General features: G+C 33.9%; 1 long non-coding RNA gene across 10 annotated transcripts; it reads left to right on the plus strand.

Moving 5' to 3' along the window:
- The first annotated feature begins 5,018 nt into the window (after window positions 1-5,018).
- On the plus strand, window positions 5,019-9,637 carry LOC141683000 (uncharacterized). 10 transcript variants are annotated; one of them, XR_012560045.1, is made up of 6 exons: window positions 5,019-5,381; window positions 5,464-5,824; window positions 6,144-7,749; window positions 7,826-7,921; window positions 9,163-9,274; window positions 9,354-9,637. It is a non-coding gene; the product is annotated as an uncharacterized LOC141683000 (long non-coding RNA). The 10 variants fall into 10 exon arrangements; XR_012560049.1 differs by having other exon boundaries at window positions 5,020-5,824; window positions 6,144-7,569; window positions 7,672-7,749; XR_012560046.1 differs by having other exon boundaries at window positions 5,020-5,606; window positions 5,701-5,824.
- Window positions 9,638-10,354: the final 717 nt, after the last annotated feature.

Raw genomic sequence — 10,354 nt, forward strand, 5'->3', positions numbered from 1 at the left:
ATGGTCTTCTTTCATTTGATAGTCATGAGGTTGAAAACCCACAACTTCTATCCCAGACTGTAAAGACAAACACATAAATATAACCAACCAACACTCTCTTACCACTAAAATGAAGTATGAATGAGCGTAAGGGAGAAAGTACCTTAGTGCACCACAAAAGGAAGGTTCTGATGTCAACCCAACGGCTCTGTCTCCTACAAACATGAGTAATATTTAAACCGAGACAACTTCTAGCCCCCATACATCTTCTTCAAAAGATGTAATGGCTGAAAAAGCACAGAAATAGTTACTAGATTCTTCCTCTCAACAGGGTGCATCTATTGTAATTCGCCCGTCGGCTAGGGTATCCGATATAATGTCACCACCTCAAACATAAACAATTCTTGATGCACAAGGATAGGTTACACATACAAAGGAAGAGTTGACAGAATCTAGTAAATCATTAGTCAGTGTCTACCTCCCTGGTCTTAAATCCCCTGGATGCATCTGCGGATAGTGGATCTAACATAGGTGCAGATCGGCAACTTGTTGACAATGATTCAGATTTACCAGATGAGTCACAAGGAAATGTCTTCACAGACATTAGAAGGAAATTTTGATCTTTATGCTAAATTCCCTGGATCATTGTTTACCTTCCCAGAGTTCAAACCTAGAACTCTCAAAGGGAAACTAACAACTTGTGGATTATGATTCAGATTCATCTGACGAGTCTAACAAGGATAGGGATTTGTGAACTCCCATTGCACCACCTTTGACCTCCTTAAGCATGCAGGTACAACTGAATTTTGAAGCTATGAGAGGAGTGGTACACTTTTGAGAATGAGTGTAAACACGAGTGGAGAGAAGAGTGAAACACCTGTGAGGTACACGAAACAGAATCACATACTCATAGTGAGGAAAAAAGAGAAATACCATATCCCATTCCCTATCCTTAAACATGGCTCTTGATATTTCGGGTCTCGAATCTGCTTATGATTGGAACTTAACTCTTAGGGACCTAACATTTACAGATTGGATTAGAATACTTTAGGACCTAACAAGTTCGGGAGCTAATAATAGCTAACAATTGGAATCGAATATTGGGGTATAACAGTTGTGATATTAGAGTTGGGAGGTATATGGATGTTGGAAAGGTTGGTTAACAGGATGATCAATGGTGAAGCCATTTTTGCTGCATTTAAAGGGACATGGTTATCAAACTATGACTTTTTATTTCTTTTCCAATCAATAAAATATGAGAACTCCTTCAGATAATGGCATGCGTTCCATCTCTAAGGGGAGATAAAAGCTTAAGTAATAGTTTGGAGAATTCCTCAACTAAGGGGGAGAAATAGTAGGCAGAAGGAAAAAGGTAAAACATATTTACACCATAAACTATCAGAAGGAGTGGATTGGTTCATCACTATTCTTCATAAGAGGAGAAGTTGTTTTCCAAAAGGGGAGTACCATTGGTTTTTATCTGTGGATCTTATTATACGAGAGATGTGGTAAACGAAGGTGATCTCTTTAAGCAGTTGACTCTCATTTAGGGAGAAGCAAGAGAGATATGTGCTTCTCAATAGAAAATATGGTTGTACAAAAGAAGCTGCTGATGATTACTTCAAGACTGAGAAGTGTTATATGGCAGAGATCTGAAGAACCAAGGAAATTATCAATAATTTTAAAATAAAATTTCGATGATTCATCTGTACGGATGTTAAAAACAATCGATTTTAGGAGTGTACCATCATTATTAGGTTTTTTTTATATTTATCTTACGAAATTTTATATCAGTCAAAGTAGTGTTAATAGACCAAGACCGATTTGCGCTACTGTCCCGAGTGAAGTATCGATACTTTTTATATAAAATTTAGACGATCCGTCCGTATGGATGTTAAAATCAATCGATTTTGGGCATGTACCAACATTATTAGGTTTTTTTATATTTATTTTGTGAGATTTTATATCAGTCAAAGCAGTGATAATACACCAAGGCCTATTTGCGCTATTATCCCGAATGAATTATCGATACTTTAAAAATAAAAATTTGATGATCCGTCCATAGGGATGTTAAAAATAATCGATTTTTGGCGTGTACCATCATTATTAGGTTTTTTTATATTTATTTTGCGAGATTTTATATCAGTCAAAGCAGTGATAATAGACCAAGGCCAATTTGCGCTACTGTTCCGAATGAATTATCGATACTTTTAAAATAAAATTTCAATGATCCGTCCTTACGGATGTTAGGAACAATCGATTTTAGGCATGTACCATCATTATTAGGTTTTTTTATATTTATTTTACGAGATTTTCTATCAGTCAAAGTAGGGATAATAGACCAAGGCCTATTTACGCTACTGCCCCAAATGAATTATCGATACTTTTAAAATAAAATTTTGAATATCCGTCCGTACGAATGTTAAAAATAATCGATTTTGGGCGTGTACCATCATTATTAGGTTTTTTGTATTTATTTTGCGAGATTTTATATCAGTCAAAGCAGTGATAATACCAAGGCCTATTGGCGCTACTGTCCCGACTGAAGTATCAATAATTTTAATATAAAATTTCGACGATCAGTCCGTATGGATGTTAAAAACAATCGATTTTGGGCGTGTACCATCATTATTAGGTTTTTTTATATTTATTTTGTGAGATTTTATATCAGTCAAAGCAGTGATAATAGACCAAGGCCTATTTACGCTAGTGTCCCGAATGAATTATAGATACTTTAAAAATAAAAATTTGATGATCCGTCCATAGGGATGTTAAAAATAATCGATTTTAGGCGTGTACCATCATTATTAGGGTTTTTCATAATTATTTTGCGGGATTTTCTATCGGTCAAAGTAGTGATAATAGACCAAGGCCTATTTGCGCTACTGCCCCAAATGAATTATCGATACTTTTAAAAGAAAATTTCGATGATCCGTCCGTACAGATGTTAAAAATAATCCTTTTTAGGTGTGTACCATCATTAATAGGTTTTTTATATTTATTTTGTAAAATTTTATATCAGTCAAAGCAGTGATAATAGACCAAGGCCTATTTGTGCTATTGTCCCGAATGAATTATCGATACTTTTAAAATATAATTTTGATGATCCGTCCATACGGATGTTAAAAACAATCGATTTTGTGTGTGTACCATCATTATTAGGTTTTTTTATATTTATTTTGCGAGATTTTATATCAGTCAAAGTAGTGATAATAGACCAAGGCCTATTTGCGCTACTGTCCCGAATGAATTATCGATACTTTTAAAATAAAATTTCAATGATCCGTCCTTACAGATGTTAAGAACAATCGATTTTAGGCATGTACCATCATTATTAGGTTTTTTTATATTTATTTTGCGAGATTTTATATCAGTTAAAGTAGTGATAGTAGACCAAGGCCTATTTGCGCTACTGTCCCGAATGAATTATCGATACTTTTAAAATAAAATTTCAATGATCCGTCCTTACGGATGTTAAGAACAATCGATTTTAGGAATGTACCATCATTATTAGGTTTTTTTATATTTATTTTGTGAGATTTTATATTAGTCAAAGCAGTGATAATAGACCAAGGCCTATTTGTGCTATTGTCCCGAATGAATTATCGATACTTTTAAAATAAAATTTTGATGATCCATCCATACGGATGTTAAAAACAATCGATTTTGGGTGTGTACCATCATTATTAGGTTTTTTTATATTTATTTTGCGAGATTTTATATCAGTCAAAGTAGTGATAATAGACCAAGGCCTATTTGCGCTACTGTCTCGAATGAATTATCTATACTTTTAAAATAAAATGTCAATGATCCGTCCTTACGGATGTTAAGAACAATCGACTTTAGGTATGTACCATCATTATTAGGTTTTTTTATATTTATTTTACGAGATTTTCTATTAGTCAAAGTAGTGACAATAGACCAAGGTCGCGCTACTGCCCCAAATGAATTATCAATACTTTTAAAATAAAATTTCAAAGATCCGTCCATACGGATGTTAAAAACAATCGATTTTGGGCGTGTACTATCATTATTACATTTTTTTATATTTATTTTGCGAGATTTTATATCAGTCAAAGCAGTGATAATAGACCAAAGCCTATTTGCGGTACTGTCTCGAATGAATTATCTATATTTTTAAAATAAAATTTCGATGATCCGTCCGTACTGATGTTAAAAATAATCGATTTTAGGCGTGTACTATCATTATTAGGTTTTTTTATATTTATTTTGCGAGATTTTATATCAGTCAAAGTAGTAATAAAAGACCCATGCCTATTTGCGCTACTGTCCCGAATGAATTATCAATAATTTTAAAATAAAATTTCGATGATTAGTTTGTACGGATGTTAAAAACAATCGATTTTAGGCGTGTACCATCATTATTAGGTTTTTTTATATTTATCTTACGAGATTTTATATCAGTCAAAGTAGTGATAATAGACCAAGGCCAATTTGCACTATTGTCCCTAATGAAGTATCGATACTTTTAAAATAAAATTTTGACGATCCGTCCATACGGATGTTAGAAACTATCTATTTTAGGGGTGTACCATCATTATTAGGATTTTATATATTTATTTTGTGGGGTTGTATAGCAGTCAAAGCACTCGGAATAGGCTAAACCCTATATGCGCTACTGTCCCGAATGAAGTATCGATTCTTTTAAAATAAAATATCGAGGATCCAACCATACTAATGTTTAAAACTATCCTTTTTAGGGGTATCCCATCATTTTTAAAATTATATATATTTATTTTATGGGGTTGTATAATAGTCAAAACACTCGAAATATACTAACACCTCCACTATTATTCCGAATGAAGTGTCGATTTTTTTAAAAATTAATAACTATATAAATAAATGAAAAACAATAAAAGGACACTAAACATTAATAAAATCACATACGAAATCTAAAAATATTTACATATAAGTAAGAATTTCTAAAAATATTAAAAAGAAATTAATAAATAAGTTTTTTATTAACAAAATCAAAATCCAACAAAAAGAAACTGAATCCAACTTTTGTAAATGATGCCAGCTCATCGATCCAAAGAAACACAACTTCTGTATATACACATCTCGAATCCCTCTCAATTTTTACGAACAAATTCACAAGTCAATCTCTCTCTCTCTCTCTCTCTCTCTCTCTCTACTTCCTTCACCCAATTCTCAAACCCTAGATTTTTGTGTTGGCTCCCAAAGCAGGAAATAAGATGTCGGCCAAGAAGAAGTCAGTCCTCCGGTGGAGAAGAAGCTCTAGGCCGGAAAGAAGCTCGGAATGATGGCTTGGAAGATTGTAAATCAGTTTACACTGATTTAGAAGTCAGTCATCCGGCGCTGTGTGTTTTGAGTATATGAGTTTATGCCTTAGGGTAGCTTGGAAAATCATTTATTTGGCAGTGAGTTTCTCGATTTATATTAAAATTAAATTTGTGTTGATTTACTATTTTTTAATGTAGCTACTCGATTTAATTGAAACAGAGGATTCTTACTTCTAACCGCTCTCATGGAATCTTCGTATCAGTATTGCTCTTGGTGCAACAAAGGGGATTGCATTTCTTCACAGTCCCTAAGTCAATGTGATTCATCGTGATTTTAGAACATCCACTATATTAGTTGATTCTGTATGTGGAAGAAATTGATCGTTTAACTTTATTATAAATTATTGTTCTCAATATATTGGTTTAGCCTTGTGAGTTCTCTATTACTGCTTGACAGAAGTACAATGCAAAGCTCTCTAATTTCGGGTTGGCAAAAGACAGACCAGAGCAAGGAAGAACCCATGCGTCTACAAGAGTTATGGGAACATCCAGTTATCTAGCTCCAGAATATACTGCTACAGGTTATTATTCCACAAAATCGATTGTCGAAAGGTTTCAAAATGATGTATTTGTTGCTTTTTTGTGTCAATATGGCTGAGAAACCATATTACGATGTAAAGGAAAATATAGTTTATCTCTGGTCAAGGAAGGTTTGGAACGAGGAGGGGTATTCTCCGCGACCATATTGTAAATTTTTTTAGATATTGTCAACTTACTTAAGAGTATATAAATGTCACAATTGGGAAGCACAAACTCCTTGTATTAGGATAATCTACATGCATTAATTTGGGTGCATCCACATTTATTCTTCTAATCTCGTTCCAATCTCCTTTTATGTAGGTCATCTTACAAAGAAAAGTGATGTCTACAACTTTGGTGTTATTCTCCTAGAAATACTGACGGGACGAAGACTAACTGACGAGATTCTTGCATCAAGGGCATGGGCTAAGTGTTACCTTACCAGTAAGCATGGGGTTCTGTATGTCATGGATGTTCACATCCAAGGCCAATATACTGTCAGAGCAGTACTAAGAGCTGTTTCACTCGCACTTAAATGCCTTTCTGTAGATCCTAAATCAAGACCTGATGCAAGCCAGGTATTAGAAGTATTGGAGCATCTTCAGAACTCAAAAAAGTATCAGAAGTGAAGCCCTCCAGAGGTCCTGAAGCATTGAGACGTGTGAATTTTTATGTTCTAAGTTACGTCTATGGCCTCACAGCCTTTGCAAAGATCGTCAGGGTTCCTAGCGCTATGGCATTCAAAACATCCAGATGCCATGCTTTTCTCAGAAATGGTGCATGGCCTTCATGGTAACATTGCTATCTAAATAATGATTTGTGGAAAATTAGGCATAACGAAAAGTCAAACTAGGTCGGGGAAGAGCTTTTTTGCTATAGTTTAAACTGTTCGAGTGTATGCAGCTTATGTATCTGAATCAGAATTTCTGGTCTTCTGCTTCGGGGGTCCTAGGTAGGGAGCCGCATATATAGTGTTCTTCTCCATGTCATAGTTAAATTACTAATCATTGGCATTTGAATTGTGTATGCGAACAGCTATTTGTCTGATTGAAAAAGTGCTAGATTTTGAAATTTAATTGTTTTCCACTTCGAAAAAACCTATGAAATATTCTATTCTCATAGCTTTCTCCTGTTTTCCCATTCTTATGTTAGATGATCACATGTTCCGAAGTTTAGGCATATAATTGTAATTATTTGGATTTGGATTATATAATACTCGATCCCAAATCGACCCGTTGCCATCCCTGTGTATTAGGTAGTGCATCCTTTATTATTTTGGTTAGATGAACTTTTCTGTTTTATGTTTTAGCTCTTCAAAGTTGTTTAGAAATGGTTTTTGATTGGTTTTCTTTAACTTGATATTGAGAATAATAAAAAGAAGCAATAAATGGAGTCAAAGGTGCACCTAAAACATATGCAAAACCCAAATTCTAGTGCTAGTGACCCAAAATAAAATTTTATAAATTAGATAAGTGTTTTCTCATTTATTGAACATCCCTCTTTACTATTTTATAAGCTGTAACAAATATAGGGTGAAAATTTTGAGTTATTATACTTGCCTAGGTACCTATCTTTGACTAGTAACTTGATAAGAACTAATATGGTGATAGGATGTATTACTTTATAGTTTACCCCTAATATTTTTACTTGGTAGTCTTTGCAAGTAGCTTAACTTTTTCATAACTTGTAGGAGCAAGAGTCGTGTTCCGGGATTTGAGGGACTCATTTCTATTTAGATTATATCATGGTAGTGTTGAAAGTGCTCTCTCCCCTGCAAGTGTTTGTATATGTTTATAACTTGTGCTAATGTGTTTTAGAACCCGTAGTGATGATTGTAGCTAATACACAGGTCCTCAATAATATATGTTGTTATGTGGATGACATACTTAGAGATCTTGTGGTGGCAAGCATTTGTAAGGCATCATTGGTATGTTTTCTCCTTGTGAGGCTATTCATTTAAGGCCCAAGCTCTGATGTATTGATATGGTAATATCCTGGTATAGGTTGGCTATGTTTGGGTACTTATGAATGGGGGGCCCTCTTGTGCATTTTCTGATGCAGATGTCAAATTGATGGATGAGGACCTGCACATATTAGAGGTAAGGGTTCTCTGTGCAAGAAATAGTACCTGTCCTTAGTACAATGGTTTTTTCTACAATTTAATGGTTAACCACAAGCTGCTTTGTCATGTAACTGCAAAAACTTTCGTTGATTTTTACTAATAATCTTGTTAAATAAATAATTAATTGCTGCCAGTGTCAGTTTATTTTTTAGTAAAAATAACAATTGAGATAAATTAATAAAATTGTTTGTTCCCGATGTATCAAAATTTAAGTGTAGTTTTTATAAGGATCACTTATTTAATGCTTTGCATGAATGTAACTGTATGTACATGATTATTAATAATTTCAGATTGAGAAAACAGATCTGATCATTATGTGTTCACTGTCTTGTTGATAATAAAAATATTGGAAAAATATGCAATTATATGAATGACTTGTTTTTTTGGTTATATAGGGAGCTTCATATGTACATGTATTTTTATTTTGCTGGGCTCACTGGGTGCATTATGTGCTTAAGAAAGGGTACTCCCTCTGTCACTTACGTATTCATAACATGAGATAAATTATTAAATTATACCTAATCTGTAAGATTTAATATAATCATCAGTGATTTTGTTGGATTCGTATTTATAACTACTTTAATACGATGAAGTTTTTACATTTATTACTAGTACGAAATTAAAGATATTAATGATCAAAAGTGTGCATTGACAATTATGTCCAACACAAAAAAAACATTTTTCGGAACGAAGGGAGTATGAGTTTGAAGAAAGAAAGTAGTTATTTTGTTACACATAATAAGGATTATGGGTAAAAAGGTGAGTGTTTTTAAACAAACGAGGAATGCAAAATTCACTCATTTGCGTATCTTGATTTGTTATCGAAAATAGAAAAAAAGAATTATTAGCAAGACGTAATTTTAGAATCTCTTAATTTTACTATCTTATTGTGTTACCATACTCGGCAAATCAGTGTGTGTTTGACTGTCTGGGCTGTGAATCTGATCCTTGATGTTGCAGTTCTACACTTTATGCTGTAAATAGGATTTAAGGTCGTTGAGAAACTTATTTTTTAGGAACAAGACCTCTGGAAAACTGGATCTAGTTTATCCTTTTGATGTTTTTTTTAATTTTTTTTATCTTTTTGATGTTGTGTTTAAAGTAGTTATATGATTAAGTAAAACAATTTTATTGGTAATCCTTTTTTTTTAATTGAAAAAAGACACTGTTTAATAGTGAAAGATTTTATCAAATTAGATTACTCTGTCACCCTTGCAGGTTTGTCCCTGCACTCGTGTCCAATTTTTTGTTTAGGATTCTTGATATTTTCTATATTGGGAATCAAATGCGTTGATCAATATCCAAGTCCCACGCTTGCCACACAAATGGGGTAGCCTTTTTTTTGTGGACACATGATTTGTATGTATACAAGATATACCCCTGACTAACTAGAGTTTTTTTGTGTGCAGATTATGATGATGAGAGCCCGTTAAAGGATTCTGGTCTGAAACCACCCATGATGGCAGATTTTATAAGAACTATCTCATTACAGTGGTCAAATAATGGCCATGACACTAGGCCAAGGACATGCCATTTTATCTGCTGAAGTAGTTGTTGATTTTGTAAACCAGAGTTATGTAGTAATTTCGAAGTCTGAACGTGTGTAGTAGCTGTATTAATTCTGGTACTTTGGAATTGTCCAGTAATATCACATTTGCAAATTTAATTTTTTGGTAATTAGAAATTGCCTAAATGATGCAGTTCATCATATTGGTGATATTGTACCGTCTTTCTAATGATTTGATTGGGAAAACAGTTCTAATATAGAACTGGGCTTTAATGTATGCAGAAAGTACATTTCAAAATTTGACCATTGTTATTGTGTTGTAATAGGTATTAAAAATGCTGTAAATAGGTACTAAAAAGGGTTGCAAAAGTGCCACATGTCAAGCTGGATCCAAATGTAAGTGGGCTCCACCTGTCAATAGGCTCCACCTGTCAGTGGGCCCCACAACTGCCAGGTGTCAAAAAGCCACGTGTCAAAGTGCCACGTGGCAGTCCACGTGTCACTTTGGCCCCCTTTTTTGACATGTCATTGCTTTTTGCAACAAAATTTTTGGTGTTGTCCTTGATAATAAAATGTTTCCTTTGAACTCTAAGGCAATGCCAAAAATACTAACATCACAAAAGTGTTGCCGTTGAATTTTTTTGGTCTGTTGCAACATTTATTTGGCATGTTGCAACGTTTGTGGAATGATGCAGAAGGCCACTTTTGGTGCAGTGAAATATATAAGATCTGTAAACTCAAGAATGTAATCAACTTGATCCCACCATATTTCATCAAGGATTGTTGTCCTTATGAGAGGGGCTTTGGGTTGATCATACTCACGATAAGTGCTTCACTCCTCACTAAGCACAAACCTCTCTAAAGCACATTTCAGAAGTTTAAGTCTTTTGAGCATAACGATTG

This window comes from Apium graveolens, chromosome 9 (assembly GCF_009905375.1).
Source record: "Apium graveolens cultivar Ventura chromosome 9, ASM990537v1, whole genome shotgun sequence".
Lineage (NCBI taxonomy): Eukaryota > Viridiplantae > Streptophyta > Magnoliopsida > Apiales > Apiaceae > Apium > Apium graveolens.